General features: G+C 43.6%; 1 protein-coding gene across 3 annotated transcripts in view; it reads right to left on the bottom strand.

Moving 5' to 3' along the window:
• Positions 1-25524, bottom strand: part of LOC115118639 (tumor protein p53-inducible protein 11) — a 100218-nt gene that overhangs the window by 45401 nt on the left and 29293 nt on the right. Inside the window, exon 1 of one of the 3 annotated variants that reach the window (XM_065022276.1) lies at positions 22209-22422. The exons of the other annotated variants lie outside the window; for them this stretch is intronic. The gene's annotated coding sequence lies outside the window, so the exon portion shown is untranslated. Of the gene's footprint in view, positions 1-22208; positions 22423-25524 lie in introns of those variants that run through there. 3 annotated transcript variants of the gene reach the window in all.

The following is a 25524-nucleotide window of genomic DNA, read 5'->3' as shown; positions in this document are numbered from 1 at the left end:
GTTAGGTTCAATCCTAGTTGAATAGAACTCTGCCCGAGAACCAAAGTATCTCGGTGAGCGAAGCCCAAATCTATCCGAACGCCCCCACTCTTTCCGAATACGGGGTTCTGCAAAGACACTTTTGTGAGTCAACACATACTCGTCTGCCAAAACTGCAGCTTCAGCAACATTCTTTACTTTCTGTTCATTAATATACGTGGCAATACGATCAGGAATTGTGTCCTTAAATTGCTCTAACATAATCAGATCACACAGCCCTTGGAAAGTCACAACTGCAGAGGCGGAACACCAGCGATTAAACTGTAAAGACAACTGTCGCGCAAACTCAACATGAGTCTGGTTATCATCCCTTTTTAAAGTTCTAAATCGTTGGCGGTAAGCCTCAGGGACCAATTCATAAATCTGTAACACAGCTGTTTTAACTTTATCATAACTGGCACTATCGTGTACACTAAGAGCTGAATATGCTTCCTGCGCTTTACCAGTCAGCACACACTGCAACATTAAAGTGCGGTCAGAATCAGGCCAACTCCTAGCGTCAGCAACCCGCTCAAACAACGAAAAGAATGTCTCGGGGTCCCTTTCATTAAACCGAGGCAATAACCGTAAGTTCCCAACAATATCAAATGTCTCTGGGGCACGACCAAAAGCGGAACTACCCCTAGGTAAATCTGGGTCACCTTCCCAAAACAAACTCTCCCCTGAGATCTTTCCTTCCCTAACCAAATCTATACGTTCTTGTTGCAACTTGATTTTAGCACGCTCCATATCTTGTTTAAATGCCAATTCCTTTTCATATTTTACACGATCATGCTCTAGCTTCTCACGATCATGCTTTAGCTTCTCACGATCATGCTCCAGCTGTAACAAAAGCAGTTCTTTCTGCTGTTCAAAAAGAAGGCTACTAGGACTAACCGATGGAATGGCCATTGTAACGTTATGGGGAGACGACAAATCCTCAGCAGAGGCTGGCCCAGTGGTAACTTCTAGAATACCACTCTCCATCAGATTGGCCTTCAATATCAACCTAATAGAATTCTTTAGACGTTTATCACTAATCTCAACCTTGTAGTGTTCCGCGACCTTCAACAGATGTTCTTTAGTACCTAAATCTAACAATTCCTCTGATGGAGAGCGAATGAACTTATCTACATAAGACGCCATAATCACACAAAAAAAAAAAAAAAATTCTGGCTCTTCCCTTCTGCTGAGCACACCAGACCACAACCCGAGAATTATAATCACCCTGAGTACCACAGAAGAGAGATGGATACGGAGCTTCCCCAAAACCTACAATAACTCAACCCTAGTCTTCGTGCAGATTTGCGGTGGGAATTTACGCACTGTAGCCCGCTGGCAAGGAAATAGAACTCCCCAGCATGCTGGAAAAATTCCACCAAGCCACGGATGTGCCCCCGAGACAACTGCTCAGTCCACAGACACCACACAAAAATAACAAACATTAACCATGCCCAACATATTCCAAAAAATGAAACACGTCGCTAAACCTATCAGGGGAAAAAGGCTATAGCTCCGGGTAGCAAGTTTCACTACCCTACCCAAATCTCCCACCGAGGTACACAGCAGACTACTCACCTCAGACTGATGTCCCAACAGAAAGTAGAACAAGAGTTCAGGCTAGGCAGGGCCTGGAAACTAACCATTATAGTCTCTCCAACACAGCACACAAACCAAACAACAAAAGGCAACCAATACTGGGCCTATCAAACTCAAACAAAATATGCAAACCAAACACGTACCTCCACGGTCTCCCAAACCAATAGTTCAAATATCCCGGATGAGCCCCCACTTGTCACGAACCGGCTCAAAGCCCGTAACAAAGGGAGACAACGTGGAGATAATGAGTAGAAAGATATATATTTATTAACTAAAGCAAATAAATATAATATACAATGGTGTGTGTAATCAGTAATCAGTAGTGTAAGTGAGTGTTTTGCATGCGTGAATGTGATAATGCAGGGTGATGAAAGGTGCCAAAGCAAACAAACAAACAAACGGCCATCAAGAACCACAACACAATCTACAGAGGGTGTCTGCATGGAGAGAGTCTCCTCCATGAATGGGGAAGTGGTGTATTTATCCTGGGAGACACCGGGCCCAGGTGTTTCCCATGTAGCTGACGACCCTCCCAACTCCGCCCACCAGCATCCTAATAAGGAAATAACAGAGAGAATACGGCAGACAGAGTGGGAGGGTCGTCACAACAATCAGAACTGGGATCAGGCTAGTAAAGACTGGCTGTCAGACTGAGGGCTGTTGATGGCGGTGAAGCTTCACCCTGATGAAAGCAGCTTGTTAAATTCTTATTACATGTAATGCACTGGCTTCTTCAATGCCTTTTCTCCAGAGAACTGCTTTTAACACAATCTGTCTCAGGGGCAGGCGTTACTGAAACAAAGTTTTTTTCCTTTTAGTCAGTTAAGAACAAATTCTTATTTTCAATGACGGCCTAGGAACAGTGGGTTAACTGCCTGTTCAGGGGCAGAACGACAGATTTGTACCTTGTCCGCTCGGGGATTTGAACTTGCAACCTTCCAGTTACTAGTCCAACGCTCTAACCACTAGGCTACCCTGCCGCCCCCCAACGCTCTAACCACTAGGCTACCCTGCCGCCCCTCCGCTCTAACCACTAGGCTACCCTAACCACTAGGCTACCCGCCCCCTCCGCTCTAACCACTAGGCTACCCTGCCGCCCCCTCCGCTCTAACCACTAGGCTACCCTGCCGACCCCTCCGCTCTAACCACTAGGCTACCCTGCCGCCCCCCTCCGCTCTAACCACTAGGCTACCCTGCCGCCCCCCTCCGCTCTAACCACTAGGCTACCCTGCCGCCCCCTCCGCTCTAACCACTAGGCTACCCTGCCGCCCCCTCCGCTCTAACCACTAGGCTACCCTGCCGCCCCCTCCGCTCTAACCACTAGGCTAACCCTGCTCTAACCACTAGGCTACCCTGCCCCCTCCGCTCTAACCACTAGGCTACCCTGCCGCCCCCCTCCACTCTAACCACTAGGCTACCCTGCCGCCCCTCCACTCTAACCACTAGGCTACCCTGCCACTCCTCTTTGAAGCTGGTGAATCCAGACGGTATTAATTATGCCTTCTGTAAATCCATCAGAGAACTTATTGTCCCACGTTGCTCCTGTAATTGTTTTTGGCTTAAAACATTAACCTTGAGGCTAACTCTATAACCATGAAAGTTAATGTGTTTGCTAGGCTAAATACGCCCACACCCTGTGGCTAACAAATCTGTTACTGGGATAAATATGCTAAGCTACACCCCAAATAGTGGGCACCAACCAGACTGTGTGCGACCAAGCACACAGTCACTCTTTATACAGGGACTTTAATCTGGTTTTGGCACCGAGCGGCACTGCTCGAAGTGGTGATGATTGCCTGCCTAGCTGTGGTGATTGGTTCAAGTGAACCGTTTCCCTCACACTCAACCAAGACTGCATCCTCAATGAATCCTATTCCTTATATATTGAAGGGAACAGGGTGCCATTTGGGAATCCCCCTGCCGAGGAGATAGTGGACTGGAGGTGTATATTACACGTCAAAGCTTTTTTTTACATGGTTTAAAAAGACAACACCTGTCTATATAAAGGCTCCACAGTTGACAGTGCATGACAGAGCAGAAACTACACCATGAGGGCCAAGGAACTGTCTGTAAATCTCCGAGATATAATTGTGAGGAGGCATGTATCTGGGGGGGAAGGGTATAAAACTAGTTCTAGAGTGTTGAAAGTTTCCAAGAGCACAGTGGTCTGCATCATTGGGAATATGAAAAAAAATCTTTGACTACCCAGACTCTGCCTAGAGCTGGCCGTCCGACCAAACGGGCAAGAAGGACCTTGGTCAGGGAGGTGACCACTGACCGAACTACAGATTATCCTGGCTGAGATGGGAGAACCTGCCAGGACAACAGTCTCTGCAGCACTTCACCAATCTGGGCTTTATGGGAGAGTGGCTATACGGAAGCCTCTCCTGAGAAAAAGACACGACAGTAAGCCTAGAGTTTGTAAAAAAAAAAGGAACTCTCCCTACCGTGAAGCATGGTGGCGGCAGTCTGGAGAAAACCAGGCACAGCTCATCACCCGTCTAACACTCTCCCTACCGTGAAGCATGGTGGCGGCAGTCTGGAGAAAACCAGGCACAGCTCATCACCCGTCTAACACTCTCCCTACCGTGAAGCATGGTGGTGGCAGCATCATGCTATGGGGATGCTTTTCTGCGCCGGAAACTGGGAGACTGGTAAGGATAGAGGGAACAATGAATGGAGCCAAATACAGGCAAATCCTAGATGAGAACCTGCTTCAGAGAGCAAACGATGTTAGACTGGGAGGTGAAGATTTATCTTTCAACAGAACTATGACCAAGCATACAGCCAAAGCAACGCTGGAATGACTTCAGAACGTGAAAGTCCTTAAAAAAAATATATATAAAAATCATTTAAAAAACATGACAAATCTAACATTCTGCCAAAGCCCAGACTTGAATCACATTGAAAATCTGTTGAAAGACTTGCTGTTCACTGTCCCCATTTAAGTTAACAGAGCTTGAGAAAATCTGCAGGGACAAAATCCTCAAATCTAGACGTGCTGATACAGAAATACCCAAAACTAATCTGTAATCGCCGCCAAAAAGGTACTTCTACAAAGTATAGACTCAGGGATGTGTATACTTATGTAAATTAGACATTTCTGTATTTAAAAATGTACAATAAATTCGCAAAATAATTTCATAAAAACATCACATTGAATCACTTTGTTATTATGGGGTAGCGTGTTTAGATGGATGGGGGGGCGCAACCATTTTGAAATCAGGCTGTAACAACATGTGGAATACATCCAGGAATTTGAGAACTTTCTGAAAGCTCTGTATATGTATATACAGGGAAGTAAAATGTTCCTTTAAGCGTTCAGATTTGTGCTAGCTCTCTGTGTGTGTGTGTGTATCATCCACACACGCACCATAGCAACCTGCACACATTGTGTGTTGCTTTTCCCAAAATATCAGTCACACGTCAGGAGGCGTGAAATGAGTAGCACCAGAGAGGGAGAGGCGACGCGAGAGGTTTTACTCCGCCCAAAATACGTCCGCGAAAATAATGAACTGAATTACGTCAACACATTTAATTGCTAATTTGCGACATGAGGTTTATTTTGATCTAGGTATACGTTTTGTAATGCGTAGGTTGTTACAAATGGACTGATATAAGTGGACGCATGTGGCATTAAGGCAACTTTGGGAAAAAAATTAAAAAACATATCAGAGTTGTGCCTGCTGTTCGCGCTCGTATCCGTCACCTCATTGGCTAGAATGGTCCAACCCTGATCTCAACTCCTTCCACCTGCATTCCATCTTCGAGGACATCTATTTCCATTGTCAGAGCGGTCACTCGACTATCTTGTCAATATAATAGAGAATATTTGGTAGCACACTGACTCACTACTGCACATGACTTCCTGTTACAGGGCTGTGTTATGGCTGCTGATTGGCAGTAGGGGGATTAAAGCGTGAGTGTGATGTGTTTAGCCATGTGTGTTTGGCAGAGGAAGAACACTGGTTTCCCTTCTGCCTGTCCTCTGAACACAATTTCAGGGTCTGTCAGTTGGGCTTAGGGAGAGTGACAGGACTGTTGAGTGAGAGGAGGGGGGTCCAACAAATCGCAGCTGGGTCTCTTTGCATCCCACCTTCAAAATCAAAATAATAATATTTGTCACATGCGCCGAATACAACAGGTAGCGTGAAAATGGTACGAGCCGTTAAGCAACAATGCAGTTCAGGAAAAAATAAATAACAAAATAATGACATAACAATAACGAGGTACCGGTACCGAGTCAATGTGCGGGGGTACAGGTTAGTCTAGATGAAGGTAGGGGTAAAGTAACCATGCATAGATGATAAACAACAAGTAGCAGCAGTATAAAAATGGGGGGGGGGGGGGGGGTGTCAATAAACAGTCAGGGTGGTCATTTGATTAATTGTTCAGCAGTCGTATAGCTTGGGGGTAGCAGTGTGAACATTATGACTTGGGTGACTGGGGTCTTCGATATTTTCCTTTGACACAACCTGGTATAGAGGTTCTGGATGGCATCGGGACCACTTCTCGTTTGACTTTTCGCCTGTAAGCAGGAATCAGGAGGATAGAGTTCTGGTAAAAATTTGCCAAAGGGAGGGCCTTGCGTTTCTCTGTGTGGAGTAAACGGTCCTCTTTAGGACCTGGTCCAGAGCTGCCAACTCGTTGAAGTAGAAATCTTCATCCAAATCTAGGTTACTGATCGCTGTTCTGATGTCCAGAAGCTGTTTTCGGTCATAGGAAAATGACGGAGATCATGTTAAAAAAAAAAAAGTAAAGATCTTAAAAACATTTTTTTAAAGATAACACACACAAAAAATAAAATGGGTTAGCCTGTAAAATGTCCACTATCTACTGCAACGGCATCTTTCTGGGTGGGGGCTGGTCTGTACAGAAGACTCTGGTATGGGACTGTCAGTCAGTCGTGAAAGACCCTGGTCTGTCTGTCAGTCTGCTGGGTGTTCACATTTAAAATACTTTATTTGAATCCAAATTGACAAAAAATAAAAATAAAAAAAAGATCCAGACATCTCAAAAAAAAGGTCCCCGTCTACATGGCACTCACCTCCTTCTCCAAACTGCTAGACTGCCCAGCCAGGCTGAAAATCAGAGCAGTATCTAGCCAATTGCTTTGCCCACACAGGAATTTAGATTGTGCAGACCTTGTGTGGGGGGAGACCTGTGTGTGTGTGTGTGTGTGTGTACGTACACAAACACGTGAATTGTCGCACTGCAGGAATAACACAGTAAAAGCCTACAGCAGACAACTTTCTGCATCCCAAATGGCACTAGTCTAAAGTAGTGCACTATATAGGGAATGGGGTTCTATAGGGCTCTGGTCTAAAGTAGTACACTATATAGGGAATAGGGTTATATAGGGCTCTGGTCTAAAGTAGTACACTATATAGGGAATAGGGTTATATAGGGCTCTGGTCTAAAGTAGTGCACTATATAGGGAATAGGGTTCTAAAGGGCTCTGGTCTAAAGTAGTGCACTATATAGGGAATAGGGTTCTATAGGGCTCTGGTCTAAAATAGTGCATAATATAGGGAATAGGGTTCTGGTCCAAAGTAGTACACTATATATAGGGAATAGGGCTCTGGTCCAAAGTAGTGCACTATATAGGGAATATGGCTCTGGTCTAAAGTAGGGCATTATATAAGGAATAGGGTTCTATAGGGCTCTGGTCTAAAGTAGTACACTATATAGGGAATAGGGTTATATAGGGCTCTGGTCTAAAGTAGTGCACTATATAGGGAATAGGGTTCTATAGGGCTCTGGTCTAAAGTAGTGCACTATATAGGGAATAGGGTTCTATAGGGCTCTGGTCTAAAATAGTGCATAATATAGGGAATAGGGTTCTGGTCCAAAGTAGTACACTATATATAGGGAATAGGGCTCTGGTCCAAAGTAGTGCACTATATAGGGAATATGGCTCTGGTCTAAAGTAGGGCATTATATAAGGAATAGGGTTCTATAGGGCCCTGGTCTAAAGTAGTGCACTATATAGGGAATAGGGTGCCATTTGGGACTCAGTGGATTTCAGCAGAGCCTAACAAAAAAGCAGACAAACCCAAAGAGGCTCCCTGTTAACTAAACCTACATCAGGGATGGACAACTGGCTCGCGGATCAATTTACAAAAACGCAAGAAACTCCCGTCATGGTCTAAAACTCACTGTCGAGTGTTTGTAGAATACATAAGGTGCAATTTGGACATTTGGTTGCTCATCAGCAGTTCTTCTCGTTATGTCAGTCACTCAATTAGCCCACATTTCTCAGAGAGGGGGGGGGGGGCATTGATTTTATTAGTCAGCCGCACTCATTAAAAACCACAAACATTTTTCTCCACCCCTTTGTAAAAATGTGTAGAATTGCAGGAAATTAGCTGTGAAAAAACTGCTAATCTTTCTCTCCGCCCTGTGGGAAAATGTGTAGAATTGTAATGAAATGAGTTATAAAGTTGCTAAAATCTTCTCTCTGCCGTAGAATTACAGCAACATTTGCTTTAAAACTGCAACAGTTTCTCTGCACCCCATGGCAGAGTAACTCAAATACAAACAAAAATACACAAAGCCACAAGGCCTTTATCTTCAACTGAAAAATGACATGCAGCACAACTAGTGTCTACCAAATGACAACGTCAACAGACACAAAAACGGTTGACATATTAAATGATGGTTCTAAAAATGGGTTATGGTGCTGGAAACGTCAAGGTTGTGGGTTCAATTCTTCTATACACTGTACAGTAGGTCACAATGCTGACAGTTCTGTAAGTGGCTTTGGACAAGTGTCCGCTATACTACCATAAATGGTGACAAAGAAGAGGGTCCCATCAGACCCCTCAGTCCTTCTTGAGACAGTATTTACAGAGTCGAGAGAGATTGATTGTTCTGTTTAACTAAATACAGGAATGAAAATATCCAAGCCCTGCCAAAGCCCTGCCAAAGCCCTTTTCTCACACAGTTACAATCAAGATCACAATGTCCAACAGATGTACAGTAGCAAAAGTTTGGACACACCGACTCATTCAAGGCTTTTTCTTCATTTTTACTATTTGTTACAATGTAGAACAACAGTGAAGACATCACAACCATGAAATAACACATAGGAGGGGTGGTGTACAGAATATGGTATTTTACCCAATAGGGCCAAGTCTATATTATGGCAAGAACAGCTGAAATAGACAAAGAAAAACCAACAGTCAATCATTACTTTAAGACACGAAGATCAGTCAATATTTCAAGAACTTAGAAAGTTTATTCAAAATGCAGTCGCAAAAAACCATCAAGCGCTATGATGATACTGGCTCTCATGAGGGCCGCCACAGGAAAGGAAGACCCAGAGTTACCTCTGCTGCAGAGGGTAAGTTCATTAGAGTTACCTGGCTCTCATGAGTACCGCCACAGGAAAGGAAGACCCAGAGTTACCTCTGCTGCCGAGGACAAGTTCATTAGAGTTAACTGTCTCTCATGAGGGCCGCCACAGGAAAGAAAGACCCAGAGTTACCTCTGCTGCAGAGGATACCTTATTTGAGATACCAGCACCTCAGATTGCAGCCCAAATAAATGCTTCACAGAGTTCAAGTAACAGACACATCTCAACAACTGTTCTGAGGACACAGCGTGAAGGAAGCCTTCGTGGTCAAATTGCAACAAAGAAACCACTACTAAAGGACAACTATAAGAAGAGACTTTCTTGGGCCAAGAAACATGAGTAATTTCCGGTGGAAATCTGTCCTTTGGTTTGACGAGTCCAAATTTGAGATTTTTGGTTCCAACCGCCGTGTCTTTGTGAGATGCTGAATAGGTGAACGGATGATCTCTGCACGTGTGGTTCCCAGCGTGAAGCATGGAGGTGGTGGTGTTTTGCTGGTGACACTGTCTGATTTGTTTAGAATACAAGGCACACTTAACCAGCATGGCTAACACAGCATTCTGCCGCTATATACCATCCCATCTGGTTTGCGCTTAGTGGGACTATCATTTGTTTTTCAACAGGACAATGACCCAACACCTCTCCATGCTGTGTAAGGGCTATTTCACCAAGGAGAGTGATGGTGTTGCATCAAATGACCTGGCCTCCACAATCACCTGACCTCAACCCAATGAAGATGGTTTGGGATAAGTTGGACTGCAGAGTGAAGGAAAAGCAGCCAACAAGTGCTCAGCATGTGGGAACTCCTTCAAGACTGTTGGAAAAGCATTCCAAGTGAAACTGGTTGAGAGAACGCAAAGCGGTCATCAAGGAAGAATCCAAAATATATTTAGATTTGTTTAACACTTTTTAGGTTACTACATGATTCCATGCGTGTTATTTCATAGTTTAGTTTTGATGTCGTCACTATTATTCTACAATGTAGAAAATAGTACAAATAAAGAAAAAACCCTTGAATGAGTAGGTGTGTCCAACCTGTTGACTGGTAATGTACATGGTCCATCAGCACACTGATCTCCACTCCACATTTGAGTACCTGATATTTAAAATTACTTTCTGTGTAGGAGTATGTTAAAATACACAGCCAAGAACAATAACAGAATATTTGAATGGTTATTTATAAAACTCAAATAGTCTACCAAATTGTATTTTAGATTTTTTTTCAGGTCTGACACACACAGGTCTCTAAGGATTTGTTCTGTCCTACTCCAGCTGTGCGTATCATCCAATTCCCATAGGTTATTCACAGTACCAATTGGGTCAGACAAGGAAAACCAATGACCTAAACAACAACATCCCATAACAGAGAACGCCAAAACACACATACGTGCCATTGCACAGCAACCATCTGAAGAAGAGAATTTACATTTTTACATTTAAGTCATTTAGCAGACGCTCTTATCCAGAGCGACTTACAAATTGGTGCTTTCACCTTATGACATCCAGTGGAACAGCCACTTTACAATAGTGCATCTAGGTCTTTTAAGGGGGGGGGGGTGAGAAGGATTACTTTATCCTATCCTAGGTATTCCTTAAAGAGGTGGGGTTTCAGGTGTGAGAAGAGGGGGGGAAGGCTTTCAAATACACACGGTCCCTAATGGTCTCCCTGATGTAACATTCCTAGGTTACTGTGGAAATGGCAGATGTCAACCCGTTGCCCGGGTAACCATTGTTTTTTTAAATGACCTAAGTAAGAGAAGGCAGAAAGAGGATAAACATCGGAGGTGCTCATCTCAAGTTCTGTAAATACATTGTTGGGTGCTATAACACTATAAAACACAGGTGTAATGTGCTAAAAACGCATCCATTGGCACAGCAACCGTCTGTAAAAGAAAACACAGCCTTTCCACTCGGTCCATGGCCGTGTCCTTGGCCGTGTCCCTGGCGTAATAGCAGAACCAGGTTTGTGTGGAAATGTCAGCTTTTTGCCCGAGTTAACCGTTGAACAACAGACACTAAAACAAATGGATCTTATGAAACTCTTTAATAAAAATGAGGAATTCCTACTTCTTTTGTCATCTTCATATTTTCTTTCAACAGGTAAGAAAAAGAGAAGGATTGACTTGAAAAGGTAGGAGGGGAGTGAATCAGAAAGGCAGTGGATGGGACTCCAAACCATGCAGACTCTGGTATTAAAAGTGTGGTATGAACCGTTACATGCTGACCACACAGCTTACGTTATGTGCGCGATCGTTGCAAAAGTTTTTTATTTATTTAAAAGTACACATACATATTATTCAATCATTTCATCCAAACTGCTCGCGCGCATCTTCGTGGCCAGGCACTAAAATAGAACTTGGTTATATTTGAATGCTTTTGACGCACTGCAAGTCCCGCCTCTCCCATCATTGGTTTTTAGGAGCGTATACCCACCTGGGTGATTGTTCATCTTTCAGAGGTCCACACTCCAGTCCAGTTGGTGGTACATCTGAACTGTCTGCATGCTTGTTTCCAGCAGTATTCTGCTGAAGCCCACTCTATATAACTTTTAGATTCCCCATAGTGCCTGAACAGTTGCACACTGACCAGGGCAATGACTTTATTGAAGTAGCCAGGAATACAAATTGCACTGCAAACATGAGAAGGTTATTAGCTATACAGGGAAGCATACTTTGGGATATAGAGTTGGTTGCCAACCGCCATATAAAGTCCAAAGTAGAAGATGGCTGAAGGAGGAGAGATTACTAGAAAACTAATTAGGTTTATCATTTTATCTGTGGATTAATTGTCAGCGTAGAGGACCTTGTGCATTTCAGGTAAAATAGCAACCCGGTGTTTACATCCCAGGATAAAATTAGCTAGCAACAGCAAGCTAACTAGCTAAATTGCCATGAATGTTTAATGCGTTTCGACCTGTCAATCCAGATTAATATAGTTTGTTCAGAGTTGGTTTTGATATTTCAACTTGCGTGTCCTGACCACGTCTGGTGTGGATTGACAAAAAAAACGTGTGATGGCCTGGTCTATTCAGCATGTTAATTAAGCCAACACCTCTGGTATAACGTGTGTGTGCCTGGTCTATTCAGCATGTTAATTAAGCCAACACCTCTGGTATAACGTGTCCTGAGGGTTGTGATTCTAACCATTAGACCACTTCAGAGATGGTTTAATAAATTTAATAAATGACATAAGAGAAAGCGGAGGATGGAGGAAAGCCAGTACTGGGCCAAAGATACTTAATGCACATCCCCTTTATACAATGTAGGCACACTATACACAATGCAGGTATGACCATACTGTACAAACAGATACTAGAGCAGTACACTACCATAGCAGGATCAGGGTAACCCTAGACTACAGCACTACCATAGCAGGATCAGGGTAACCCTAGACTACAGCACTACACTACACTACCATAACAGGATCAGGGTAACCCTAGACTACAGCACTACACTACACTACCATAGCAGGATCAGGGTAACCCTAGACTACAGCACTACCATAGCAGAATCAGGGTAACACAAGACTACAGCACTACACTACCATAGCAGGATCAGGGTAACACAAGACTACAGCACTACACTACCATAGCAGGATCAGGGTAACACAAGACTACAGCACTACACTACCATAGCAGGATCAGGGTAACCCTAGACTACAGCACTACCATAGCAGGATCAGGGTAACCCTAGACTACAGCACTACCATAGCAGGATCAGGGTAACACCAGACTACACTACCATAGCAGGATCAGGGTAACACTAGACTACAGCACTACCATAGCAGGATCAGGGTAACACTAGACTACAGCACTACCATAGCAGGATCAGGGTAACACTAGACTACAGCACTACCATAGCAGGATCAGGGTAACACTAGACTACAGCACTACCATAGCAGGATCAGGGTAACCCTAGACTACAGCACTACCATAGCAGGATCAGGGTAACCCTAGACTACAGCACTACACTACACTACCATAACAGGATCAGGGTAACACCAGACTACACTACCATAGCAGGATCAGGGTAACACTAGACTAGATAAGAAAAGGAACAGAACTGTACCACTTCAGCTAACCTCACACCATAGCATGTGTTGGATGAAAGAACATTTTAGTCCCACTTGGTAACCCTACACCAGTAGACTAAAATGTGTACACACACATCACTGATCTACACAGTACTTCCATGTTAGCGTTCCCACATCGAGTCAATAAAAAGGGCACCGAGTCTCACACCATCCGGTCTGCAACGTGTGTGTGTGTAAATCCACCACATCAATCACTACGGTGACATGCAACACCACATATATGTCAACAGCGAGTCTAAAGAGAGAGAGAGAGTGACTGGTTTCACATCTCACGGCCACTTTGACAGGACTGAGGATCATGGCGGTGAAGCTCCCTCCATGCGTTTCACCCCAAACAGAAGCCCTCGTCTTCCATGATGAAGAGTGTAATTGCAGCAGCCACAGTCTCAGAGAGGATGCTGGCAGCCGGCGCCTGAGGGGGGAAAGAGTGTACCAAATCATCCGCCACGGCTGCCATGGCAGCTTGCTGACAGCTCACAGAGCTTCTGTTCCTACTAATACGCCTTAACGCGTGAACAGCCAAGGCATCTTGTCCCCTTACTGCCATGGACGGATGTTCTTTTTAAAAAATCGTGTGACGCTTGCCGCTGTGGGAAAACTCTCTTTTTTGAGCCTGGAGTTTTTCCATTAGAATAAGCAAAGCGACCCTTAGGGCTTTGTAGAATAGCCTTCCTATGGATCAAACCTATATCAGTGTTCATCATATACTTCATACAGTCCAGGTTTAGAAATCAACAGGAAAAATACCAAGGATCTTGTTCTTTAGCTCTTCAACCCATCTTTAGGTCAAGTTATTTTCAGAAAAATCAAAAGAAATTAAGGTGGGAATGAAGACTGAGCCCTGAGGTGCCCCCCCCTCCCCTCCCCTCCTACTCATCTACCCCCACACTTCCTTTCAATCTCATCCAATCCCTGCTTGCTGTGCGGAGGCTCTACCTGGTTGCTAGGCAGCCCGGTTGGATGACGGACAGGGGTTTACGATCGACTCGGGAGACGCAGACTGAGCGTGCTCAGTCTTCGCATCAACAGGATTAATTAGCTGATTGAAGGTCAGACGCACATAAGACGCGTTTCGACCCAGAGAGGATCTGTGGTCTATCATGTCTGTCACGTAGCGAGTCCTGGGTTGGTGCATCGCCGCTAACATTAGTTTAGTTTGGTTTAGTTTTCAACCACTTGTTGAAAAGCTATGGCACGTACAGGGGGAGCTTCTACACGAACACAATGCTTTAAAAATCAACAAGTTCTGTTACATGGTTATACGCAGGACAGAAGTATTTTTATTCCTTTTAAAATCGATCCTCTTTGAATGAGTTCACACATGGGACCAATAAAGTGAATCATTAAATCTATAAAACGTGTCTGTAGAACACAAGCCATAAATGGGCTTATGCTCATATTTTCTTTTTTTAAACGTGTAATTGCCAATCCTGCCGATGTAAAAGCTTAATCGTCCGAGATATATTGAATGCATTATGCAGCCGGTATATAAAAACACACACACACACACACACACACACTAATGCTCTGTTCCACTACCCATAAACCAAATAAGGCGAGAAACAGATGTGTCAAACTGCATTATTGACCAATAGTAAAACAGTGTTTGCTGATGGTTAAGTCAGTTATTCAGAGTTAAATACTCTGAGAGAAAGGGATTTCCACTGATTGTTGACAGCACCACAGCCCTGTTAATTAAAGTTGTCCAATAAGAAAACTATAGTTTTCCCCGAGGCGCACCGCTTTGAAAACATTTTGCTACGCTCTTTCCTAATGAACAAGGCCCAGGTTTAGCATTTCACGCCGTTAACTTTCCTTACTGCAATACAAAAATCAATCAAATGTATTTATAAAGCCCTTCTTACATCAGCTGATATCTCCAAGTGCTGTACAGAAACCCAGCCTAAAACCCCAAACAGCAAGCAATGCAGGTGTAGAAGCACGGTGGCTAGGAAAAACTCCCTAGAAAAGGCCAGAACCTAAGAAGCACTGTGGCTAGGAAAAACTCCCTAGAAAGGCCAGAACCTAAGAAGCACGGTGGCTAGGAAAAACTCCCTAGAAAGGCCAGAACCTAAGAAGCACGGTGGCTAGGAAAAACTCCCTAGAAAGGCCAGAACCTAAGAAGCACTGTGGCTAGGAAAAACTCTCTAGAAAAGGCCAGAACCTAAGAAGCACTGTGGCTAGGAAAAGCCATAAAGGCCAGAACCTAAGAAGCAATGCAGGTGTAGAAACTGTACCAACACTATTCCTTTCTTCTAACAGATCTGTCATTGCTGTTTCCATGTTGCCCGTGACCCTCATTAGTCATTGGTTGAACTAGGGCTAAATATGTTTCACAATCCGGTGGTATTTAACAGTCATTTTTTATTTTTTTTACATTGAGGAGTGTTAAAATCTGACAATTTTAGTCTAGTTTTAAAATCAGTCGTTTTAGTCACAGCTCATTTGGCTCCGTTCATTGTTAAAAGAGAGACCCAAACAGATCTTCGTTCAAAACAAAATGCGAGGACCATGAAAAAATATATTGCTAATATCAAGCCTAAAATAAGGTACCTCACCGCTAAGTCAGATTGTGAAATATGCGATTAAAAAATAAATAATTACGTGGCCAAATAATTAGATTTGCTTGGACCAGAATTATATGCCCTCCCAACTATCAATGTCCCTGCAGTGAGGATTCACCATCTTCAGAGAACGATTTTGTAACTTTCCTGCAGATAATCATTGAGCGAGCCAAATTAAATGGCTCCCCAGCGAGCCATCATCATTCACTGACTTCAACCAGATAGACACACACACACACACACATATGGGAGAGTGTTTAGCTTTTTGTTCCCTGGTGGCATTTTTGTTGCTCACTAAAACCTGATTAGCGAGCTGCAGGGCTCTTACAGATACACAATAATGGGCCGTTCCACCTCAAGAGGATTTAACACCCACCACCTCAGATTGTTCTGAAATCATTTCTGTGGTTAGAAACAGATAAGATTAGCATTCCTGCAACCTCATTTGATTGAAATATACATTTGATGTCCGAGAAATTAAGCTAATTGATTCCACCCAAATTAGCCATTTAAAAGTAATATAATATTCAATAAATAAAGTACATGAAATCTTGTTTGGACCCAAAAACAATTCTAAAAATCAATGAGTTAGACATGAAGATTGCAAAAAACGTTCTCAAAAACCCACCACACCAATCCCAACCCAACAACGAGTATCAGTTTCTGTCCCATTGACCCACCACACCAATCCCAACCCAACAACGAGTATCAGTTCTCTGTCCCATTGACCCACCACACCAATCCCAACCCAACAACGAGTATCAGTTCTGTCCCATTGACCCACCAGACCAATCCCAACCCTCAGTTCTCTGTCCCATTGACCCACCACACCAATCCCAACCCTACAACGAGTATCAGTTCTCTGTCCCATTGACCCACCACACCAATCCCAACCCTACAACGAGTATCAGTTCTCTGTCCCATTGACCCACCACACCAATCCCAACCCAACAACGAGTATCAGTTCTCTGTCCCATTGACCCACCACACCAATCCCAACCCAACAACGAGTATCAGTTCTCTGTCCCATTGACCCACCACACCAATCCCAACCCAACAACGAGTATCAGTTCTCTGTCCCATTGACCCACCACACCAATCCCAACCCTACAACGAGTATCAGTTCTCTGTCCCATTGACCCACCACACCAATCCCAACCCAACAACGAGTATCAGTTCTGTCCCATTGACCCACCACACCAATCCCAACCCAACAACGAGTATCAGTTCTCTGTTTGACAAGTAGTGTGGAGTTGCGGCTTGGAGTTGTTTCATCCTATGTAATGCATTCTCTGTCAAATTTGGTGATTTTATTTTACCCCAGTTCAAAATAAAATGTCTAATTGAAGTTGTTAGGTTTATATCCCATCCTACAACCTGATATTCCCAGGTTCTGATCACTAAATTGTGCTGTTCCTGCTATTAGGTGGTAAAGTACAGCCTTATTTTATATTACAGCATATTGGATGACTGTCATTCATATTCATTATGGGGTGTATTGTGTGACCCGAAAAAAAATCTAAAATTCAAGAAATGTTGAATTCTGTCTGTAACACAGTACAATGTGGAAAGTCAAAGGGTTAAATACCTTGTGAAGGCGCTGCACTTAACAGTGACAGGCCATCACCCCAGAGTGGGAAACCACAGCTATGGTTACAACAGTATCCTTTACGAGTCAAACAAGTGCACATATTTCTATAGCAAATAGTCCAGGGGCGGTTGGTGCCGTTTAAGATGAGGGAGGACTAGCTTTTTATCTTTTGGAGAAGGGCCTTATTTCTATTACAGCATATTGGACGTCTGTCGTTCATTTTCTATTCACCCAGTTCAGTGTAACGTCGACAGGTTTAGGTTACTGTCATTCATTTTCTATTCACAGTTTGTAACTCCAGGTTTAGGCTTACCCATTATCCCCATCATGAGGTTGCCTCAACCTTGACAATGAATGAAAGAGAGGAATTAAAGCAATCAAGATGACCGAGTGACACATTCAATACTGCCTTGCACTCTTGCCTGCATCTTGCTGATCTAGGGTGTAATCTTTAGTTTCTATTGGACAAATTCAGGTATGTTTATCACAGTTTTTGTTGTTCAGATGTCTATGGTTTTTTAAGAAATGTTTTTCAACAGAATCGGCATGATAAATATACACTTGGTCAGGCGTAAACACAATTCACTTTCATAGCAGCCACGTTGTATTCCTTCTCCCATCTTTTCCCTTTGCTTGTGAACTTCAATGCTCAACACATCAACTGTATGTGACCAGGCGATTAAAAAAACTTTCCAAGCCATGTCATAACTGCTACACACAGCCTACATCGTTGTCCCCAAGCTAATAGAACTAGTAACGCATTACTAAATCTGTGACAATCATGCAGTAACGTTAGTGTACAGTCAGTAAGCAGTTTAGCACTTATACCGGTGGGCCCCGATGGCAATAAATTAGTACAACCAAAAACAGAAAATCACATTGTAGGATTTTTAATAAATGTATTTGCAAATTATGGTGGAAAATAAGTATTTGGTCAATAAACAAAGTTTCTCAATACTTTGTTATATACCCTTTGTTGGCAATGACAGAGGTCAACCGTTTTCTGTAAGTCTTCACAAGGTTTTCACACACTGTTGCTGGTATTTTGGCCCATTCCTCCATGCAGATCTCCTCTAGAGCAGTGATGTTTTGGGGCTGTTGCTGGGCAACACGGACTTTCAACTCCCTCCAAAGATTTTCTATGGGGTTGAGATCTGGAGACTGGCTAGGCCACCCCAGGACCTTGAAATGCTTCTTACGAAGCCACTCCTTCGTTGCCCGGGCGGTGTGTTTGGAATCATTGTCATGCTGAAAGACCCAGCCACGTTTCATCTTTAATGCCCTTGCTGATGGAAGGATGTTTTCACTCAAAATCTCACGATACATGGCCCCCATTCTTTCCTTTACACGGATCAGTCGTCCTGGTCCCTTTGCAGGAAAAACAGCCCTAAAGCATGATGTTTCCACCCCCGTGCTTCACAGTAGGTGTGGTGTTCTTTGGATGTAACTCAGCATTCCAAACACGACGAGTTGAGTTTTTACCAAAAAGCTATATTTTGGTTTCATCTCACCATATGACATTAACGTCGACAGGTTTAGGCTACTACATTGTACTCTAATGTTCCCTACACCCATCATGAGGTTGCCTCAACCTAGACAATGAATGAAAGTTTACAACGTAGGTGCTCACAGGTAGAGAGGAATTAAAGCAATCAAGATGACCGAGTGACACATTCAATACCACCTTGCACTCTTCCCCACATCTAGCTGATCTACTGTAGGTTGTAATCGTTAGTCTAACATTTGCAAACAAGAGTTTCTATTGGACAAATTCAGGTATGTTTATCCCCATTTCATACCGTTTGCTTCCGTTTATGAAAAGTTCAACAGAATTGGCGGTATGAAAACACCCCCTGAACACAGATCACTTTGCTCGTAATATATAACACAGTATTCAGACCTTTCCACATATTGTTATGTTACAGCCTTAAACTAAAAACAATTAAAATGTTTACTTTCCCACTCAATGTACACACAATAGCCCATAATATCAAAACTGTTTAAGATGTTTGCAAATGTATTAAAAACAATGAAATATCAAATTTACTTAAGTATTCAGAGCCTTTACTCAGTACTTGTTGAAGCACCTTTGGCAGCGATTACAGACTTGACTCTTTTGGGAATGACGCTACAAGCTCGTATTTGGGGAGTTTCTCCCATTCTTCTCTGCAGATCCTCTCAAGCTCTGGCAGGTTGGATGGGGAGCGGCGAAGCTCAGCTATTTTCAGGTCTCTCCAGAGATGTTCGATTAGGTTCAAGTCAGAGCTCTGGCTGGGCCAGTCAAGAACAAAAATCAGAGACTTGCCCCAAGCCACTCCTGCGTTGTCTTGGCTGTGTGCTTAGGGTCGTTGTCCTGTTGTAAGGTGAACCTTAGGACCTCAGACTGGGGCGGAGTGCTACGGAGCAGGTTTTCATCAAGGATCTCGCTTTACTTTGTGCCAAACGGTCATCGCACAGTTCGCAACGAGCCAAGCGGCACAAACTGCTGCATATACCCTGACAAGAATGCGCTTTTCATATATCATCACCCGTTTGGCCAAGTAGGCTGTGATTGGATGACAAATTAAAACAGGCACCGTATTGATTATATGCAACACAGGACAAGCTAGTTAAACTAGTAATATCATCAACCATGGTCTATTTAACTAGTGAATATGTTAAGATTGATTGTTTTTTTATAAAAGATAAGTTTAATGCTAGCTAGCAACTTAACTTGGCTCCTTGCTGCACTCGCGTAACAGGTAGTCAGCCTGCCACAGTCTCCTCATGGAGTGCAATGTAATCGGCCATAATCGGTGTCCAAAAACACCGATTACCGGTTGTTACGAAAACTTGAAAATCGTCCATGACGATTAACCGGTTGACCTCTACTACACACATTTGCATTTAAACAGCCATTTCCAGCTACAATAGTCATTTACAACATTAATGTCCACACTGTATTTCTGATCAATCTGATGTCATTTTAAAATGGACCACAAAAAAAACTATTTTCTTTCAAAAACAAGGACATTTCCAAGTGACCCCAAACTTTAACTGTAGTGTATATAGTTTTTTATATAATTTTTGAATACACACACACACACACGCCTGTAAGAGCCCTGCGGCTCGCTAGTCAGGTTTCAGTGAGCAACACAAAATGCCATCAGGGCACAGGTGAGTTTACACAGCAACAAAGTGAATGTGTCTGTCTGCATGTTTGACGTCAGTGAATGATAAACTGGTTTCAAATCAGGGAAAAGGTGAAGGGACGGGGAGGTACTCTGAGCCTGATGACTCAAAATAAATTATTTCCGCTCTCATTCGCTTCAGTCAGACTGCAGTTGTTCAAGTCGTTTGTGTTGACGAAGGGCATTGTACAAAAACACAGTCATCAGCAATTAGATTGATACTCTGATTGGTTGGAGACAATGATGAATATCCACCCCAGTGTGTTCTGGCTCTGGCCCGACCCATCTGGCCTGACCCATCTGGCCTAACCCATCCATTTCTGTAACAAATCAGACGGGCCCCGAATGCGTTGTCATTCGGTGAAGGGACGGGGAGGTACTCGGAGAAGAAACTAAAATGTCCGTGGCGACTGTGTAGCGTTGTGGCCGGAGCAAGGAGTCAGAGTAGCCAGGATAAAGTTACCAGTGGGGAACACACACACACAGACAGAAAGCCAGTCTAAGAAGCAGTAGGTCTGTTCTATGTGTTATAGATCTATCACTCATTGAAAGCCAGTCTAAGAAGCAGTAGGTCTGTTCTATGTGTTATAGATCTATCACTCTCATTGAAAGCCAGTCTAAGAAGCAGTAGGTCTGTTCTATGTGTTAGATCTATCACTCTCATTGAAAGCCAGTCTAAGAAGCAGTAGGTCTGTTCTATGTGTTATAGATCTATCACTCTCATTGAAAGCCAGTCTAAGAAGCAGTAGGTCTGTTCTATGTGTTATAGATCTATCACTCTCATTGAAAGCCAGTCTAAGAAGCAGTAGGTCTGTTCTATGTGTTATAGATCTATCACTCATTGAAAGCCAGTCTAAGAAGCAGTAGGTCTGTTCTATGTGTTATAGATCTATCACTCTCATTGAAAGCCAGTCTAAGAAGCAGTAGGTCTGTTCTATGCGTGTTATTTCTATGCTTTCTTTTGAGTCTTTTACTTTTCGGTTTTCTACACCAGCTTAGTATTCAAGCTGAAAGTACAAGATTTTTGGTTCAGGAAAATACAGTATATTTCACAGCTGTTTAGATGGTACAATGATTCTCTAAACTACACTTGCTTTGTATTGTCACAAACTCAAAATGGTTGTATAGTACCTCTTTAAAAAGGTTATGGGTGAAAGAGGTGGGGCTGACATTCATGCATTTATGACTTATTTGAATAGAGATAGATAAAAACCACACTGTTCATTCAATCATCCAAAGTGTTGCAGCACAACATATGTGTAAAGCTTGAGATTTGTGTTGATAACCAACCAGTCTCCTGGATCAAACCATCTTGATCTCTACACAGTACGTACACACACACACACACACATTTCAACAAGGACACTACGCTTTAGGAGAAAAATAAAACAAAATGTATATATATATATAAAGCTAGAATCCTTCATTTTTCTAGGTGTACTGGTGCTCCTAAATTAAAATTATAGTCCGCACTGTCGAGCCCCGATTTGACCGACTTAGTGTCCATGTGATGGTGGCGGTGGTTAGCTGTGTTTTAAAGCCGAAGCATTCTTTTGTGTCACCACGAGGGGTTTAAATGATTTGGTCCCAGCAGGTGGTTCGCGCATACATTAGCATGCATCTGCATTCGTCTAGTCACGCGGTCACTCAAGCAGAAGCCTTTCAAAATATATATTCTGAATTTGTTACTTTGAAAACGATAAAACAGGTTATATAATAGGAGGAGTAACCTATTGCACGTCTCGGACACCTTTCAAAATAAAAAATTAAAAGGCAGAATGAACCAATGTGTCGATAGCGTCCATGAACATATTTACCTGAAGTTGCTTTGAATCAATACCATTGGATGTCCTGTAGGTTAAAGCAACTGATGAACACAACCCCAACATGTAACACTGGTATTCACACTGCACCCGTCCCTGCTGTTATGATGGAGTTGGTCAGTCAAGGACTTTGTTTTTTTTTTTAAAGTAGGCACTTTGGCAGACTGGCAGCAGACGTTAGCGGCGACTCGCGTCTGAAAGGCTGTGTTTGTACTTGTCCGTCGCTACATTGGCTTGGCAGTTTAGCAGTCGGCTTTCACATCAGGATTGAGTCACCAGGCATTGGATCAACACCTTACGCCTGCATACCAGGGGAGAGGGGGCGGGGGGGGAGAGAGGGGGAGAGGGGGCGGCAGGATGCCAACTGTGCCTCTTGGTCTGACTGTGGTTGTAAATCCAGCGTGTGTGTGAGATTCCACCACCACTCTAATGTGTGTGTGTGTGTGTGTGCACAGGGAAGGGTCATGTTCAAACAGGAGAACAACAGACTGAAGGAGGGAGAGGCTACCTCGACTTATTGGATTGTGATAAATATTTTACATTTAACACTAGATCCGCTGGGTCTTGGGCGTCCCCCCCTCCTTTCAAACTACCACAACATTCAATACTAGATCCACCGGGTCTCGGGCGTCCCCCCCTCCTTTCAAACTACCACAACATTCAACACTAGATCCGCTGGGTCTCGGGCGTCCCCCCCTCCTTTCAAACTACCACAACATTCAACACTAGATCCGCTGGGTCTCGGGCGTCCCCCCCTCCTTTCAAACTACCACAACATTCAACACTAGATCCGCTGGGTCTCGGGCGTCCCCCCTTTCAAACTACCACAACATTCAATACTAGATCCGCTGGGTCTCGGGCGTCCCCCTCCTTTCAAACTACCACAACATTCAACACTAGATCCGCTGGGTCTCGGGCGTCCCCCTCTTTCAAACTACCACAACATTCAATACTAGATCCGCTGGGTCTCGGGCGTGTCCCCCTTTCAAACTACCACAACATTCAACACTAGATCCGCTGGGTCTCTCGGGCGTCCCCCCTCTTTCAAACTACCACAACATTCAATACTAGATCCGCTGGGTCTCGGGCGTGTCCCCCCTTTCAAACTACCACAACATTCAATACTAGATCCGCTGGGTCTCGGGCGTGTCCCCCCCTTTCAAACTACCACAACATTCAACACTAGATCCGCTGGGTCTCTCGGGCGTCCCCCTCTTTCAAACTACCACAACATTCAATACTAGATCCGCTGGGTCTCGGGCGTGTCCCCCTTTCAAACTACCACAACATTCAACACTAGATCCGCTGGGTCTCTCGGGCGTCCCCCCCCCCTTTCAAACTACCACAACATTCTAAACATTGTAATTAATACAGTTCATATATGCTAAAATCGCAAAAATAATCATTTGGTTACATTTATGAAAGTCTTGGGTAACAGAATAAGATTATTTAAAATAACAGCAGCATTTATTACTTTATGTTACTGCAAGCTATATGTAAACATTAAAACATTTAAATAAAATGTTCAATCATTATTTGTTGAGTGCTTTGTTACAACTATGAAACAGAAAGCATGTGTGTTGGAACACTAACAGATTTTCATTGATGGATTCTATTCAAATGTAATATGTTTCAAGTTAAACTGTAGTTTGTTTTGTATCCTGTTAAGTGAATGATTGCTGTGAGTATTAATGGAGTTTAGACCATGAAACTGTGTATACAAATTTAGAAACCTAATCAGAGAAGAGGAAGAGTGCCACTGAGGGATTTGGGTGAGCAGTGCCACTGAGGGATTTGGGTGAGCAGTGCCACTGAGGGATTTGGGTGAGCAGTGCCACTGAGGGATTTGGGTGAGCAGTGCCACTGAGGGATTTGGGTGAGCAGTGCCACTGAGGGATTTGGGTGAGCAGTGCCACTGAGGGATTTGGGTGAGCAGTGCCACTGAGGGATTTGGGTGAGCAGTGCCACTGAGGGATTTGGGTGAGCAGTGCCACTGAGGGATTTGGGTGAGCAGTGCCACTGAGGGATTTGGGTGAGCAGTGCCACTGAGGGATTTGGGTGAGCAGTGCCACTGAGGGATTTGGGTGAGCAGTGCCACTGAGGGATTTGGGTGAGCAGTGCCACTGAGGGGGGCGTCCACACCAAAGACGATAACTACAAGATCATTCGAATTCAAGTCAACAGGAGCGCTCGCACTACAAAAAGAGTGGATAAGGAGCGCTATCGTTTGGATCACCTTAATTAAAAAGCCATTTCATCCCTGTCCCTCCCACGATAAAAAATAACAACCGGTCAAAAACTGCATTCCATTGAAGCGTTCTTGGTTCTAGATACGCAAGGTTGCTTTGAGAGGAGAGGCAGAGTAAGCTGAACAACTGGGCGACCACATTGGTCTAATTATAAGACGACCTGGGAGAATAACGATCCACAACAAAACAACGCATATCAGTATGAAAACGGCAATCTTTTATTTCTTTTTACCAACGGCAGCCTAATATTTAGCTAATAAATAATGGGTTGTATTAGCTACTAACACATCTCGCATCTTCTCTTTGCGTAATCACACACCTGGCCTCCCCTTGCCTCCCCTGGCCTCCCCCCTGGTCTCCCCTGGCCTCCCCCCTGGTCTCCCCACTGCCCATCAGCTACAGCGAGTCCCCCTTTAGCTCTTTGGATTCCCAGAAATCTAAAACTACAATAGCATTTGGAACACGCGTTCACAAACAGGAGCATTTGAGCGGTTATTCGAATTAGCCTAGATCACTGCAGGTTACAGCCGTAAAACAATGAACTGTGTACTCACTTTCTTTTTAAACATTTAAAAATTTACAAAAAAGTTAAAAAGAGATGAGCACAGTGAGATTAAAAATATCCAAAACGAATTGACAACTATGAGAAAACATTGTTTTTACTATGCCAAATGAACACACCCCAAAAAAGGTCTGTGTTAGCATCTCAGTAACAGGCCTAGCCGCGTGCAGGATCTATTGATCAGTTGATTTGACATGCCGTAAAACTATAAAACATTACACGTTCCTCTCGCGTGGCCGCTCACTAACATTATATACAGTTATGTACAATTTATCATAATTATCCGTTATGGTCTTTGGTGTGGACGGCCCCGCGTGCTGTTTGACACTGGTCTCCAACATCTATCTGTAGTTGAAAAGGGATTCATTCCTGGTAAGAACCAGGACAGGAAAGATGTATTGAACCTGGCACAGTGGAGGTGGATCATGATGTGTGTTGGTGGTGTTCAGTCGCTCCCCTGATCTTACTGCCTACAGCATTAAAAAAACAACTAAACAGG

Source organism: Oncorhynchus nerka, linkage group LG9a (genome assembly GCF_034236695.1).
Source record: "Oncorhynchus nerka isolate Pitt River linkage group LG9a, Oner_Uvic_2.0, whole genome shotgun sequence".
In the NCBI taxonomy this organism is placed as follows: domain Eukaryota; kingdom Metazoa; phylum Chordata; class Actinopteri; order Salmoniformes; family Salmonidae; genus Oncorhynchus; species Oncorhynchus nerka.
Note: the sequence above shows the minus strand (reverse complement) of the source record. Positions and strands in the feature narration are given on the sequence as shown.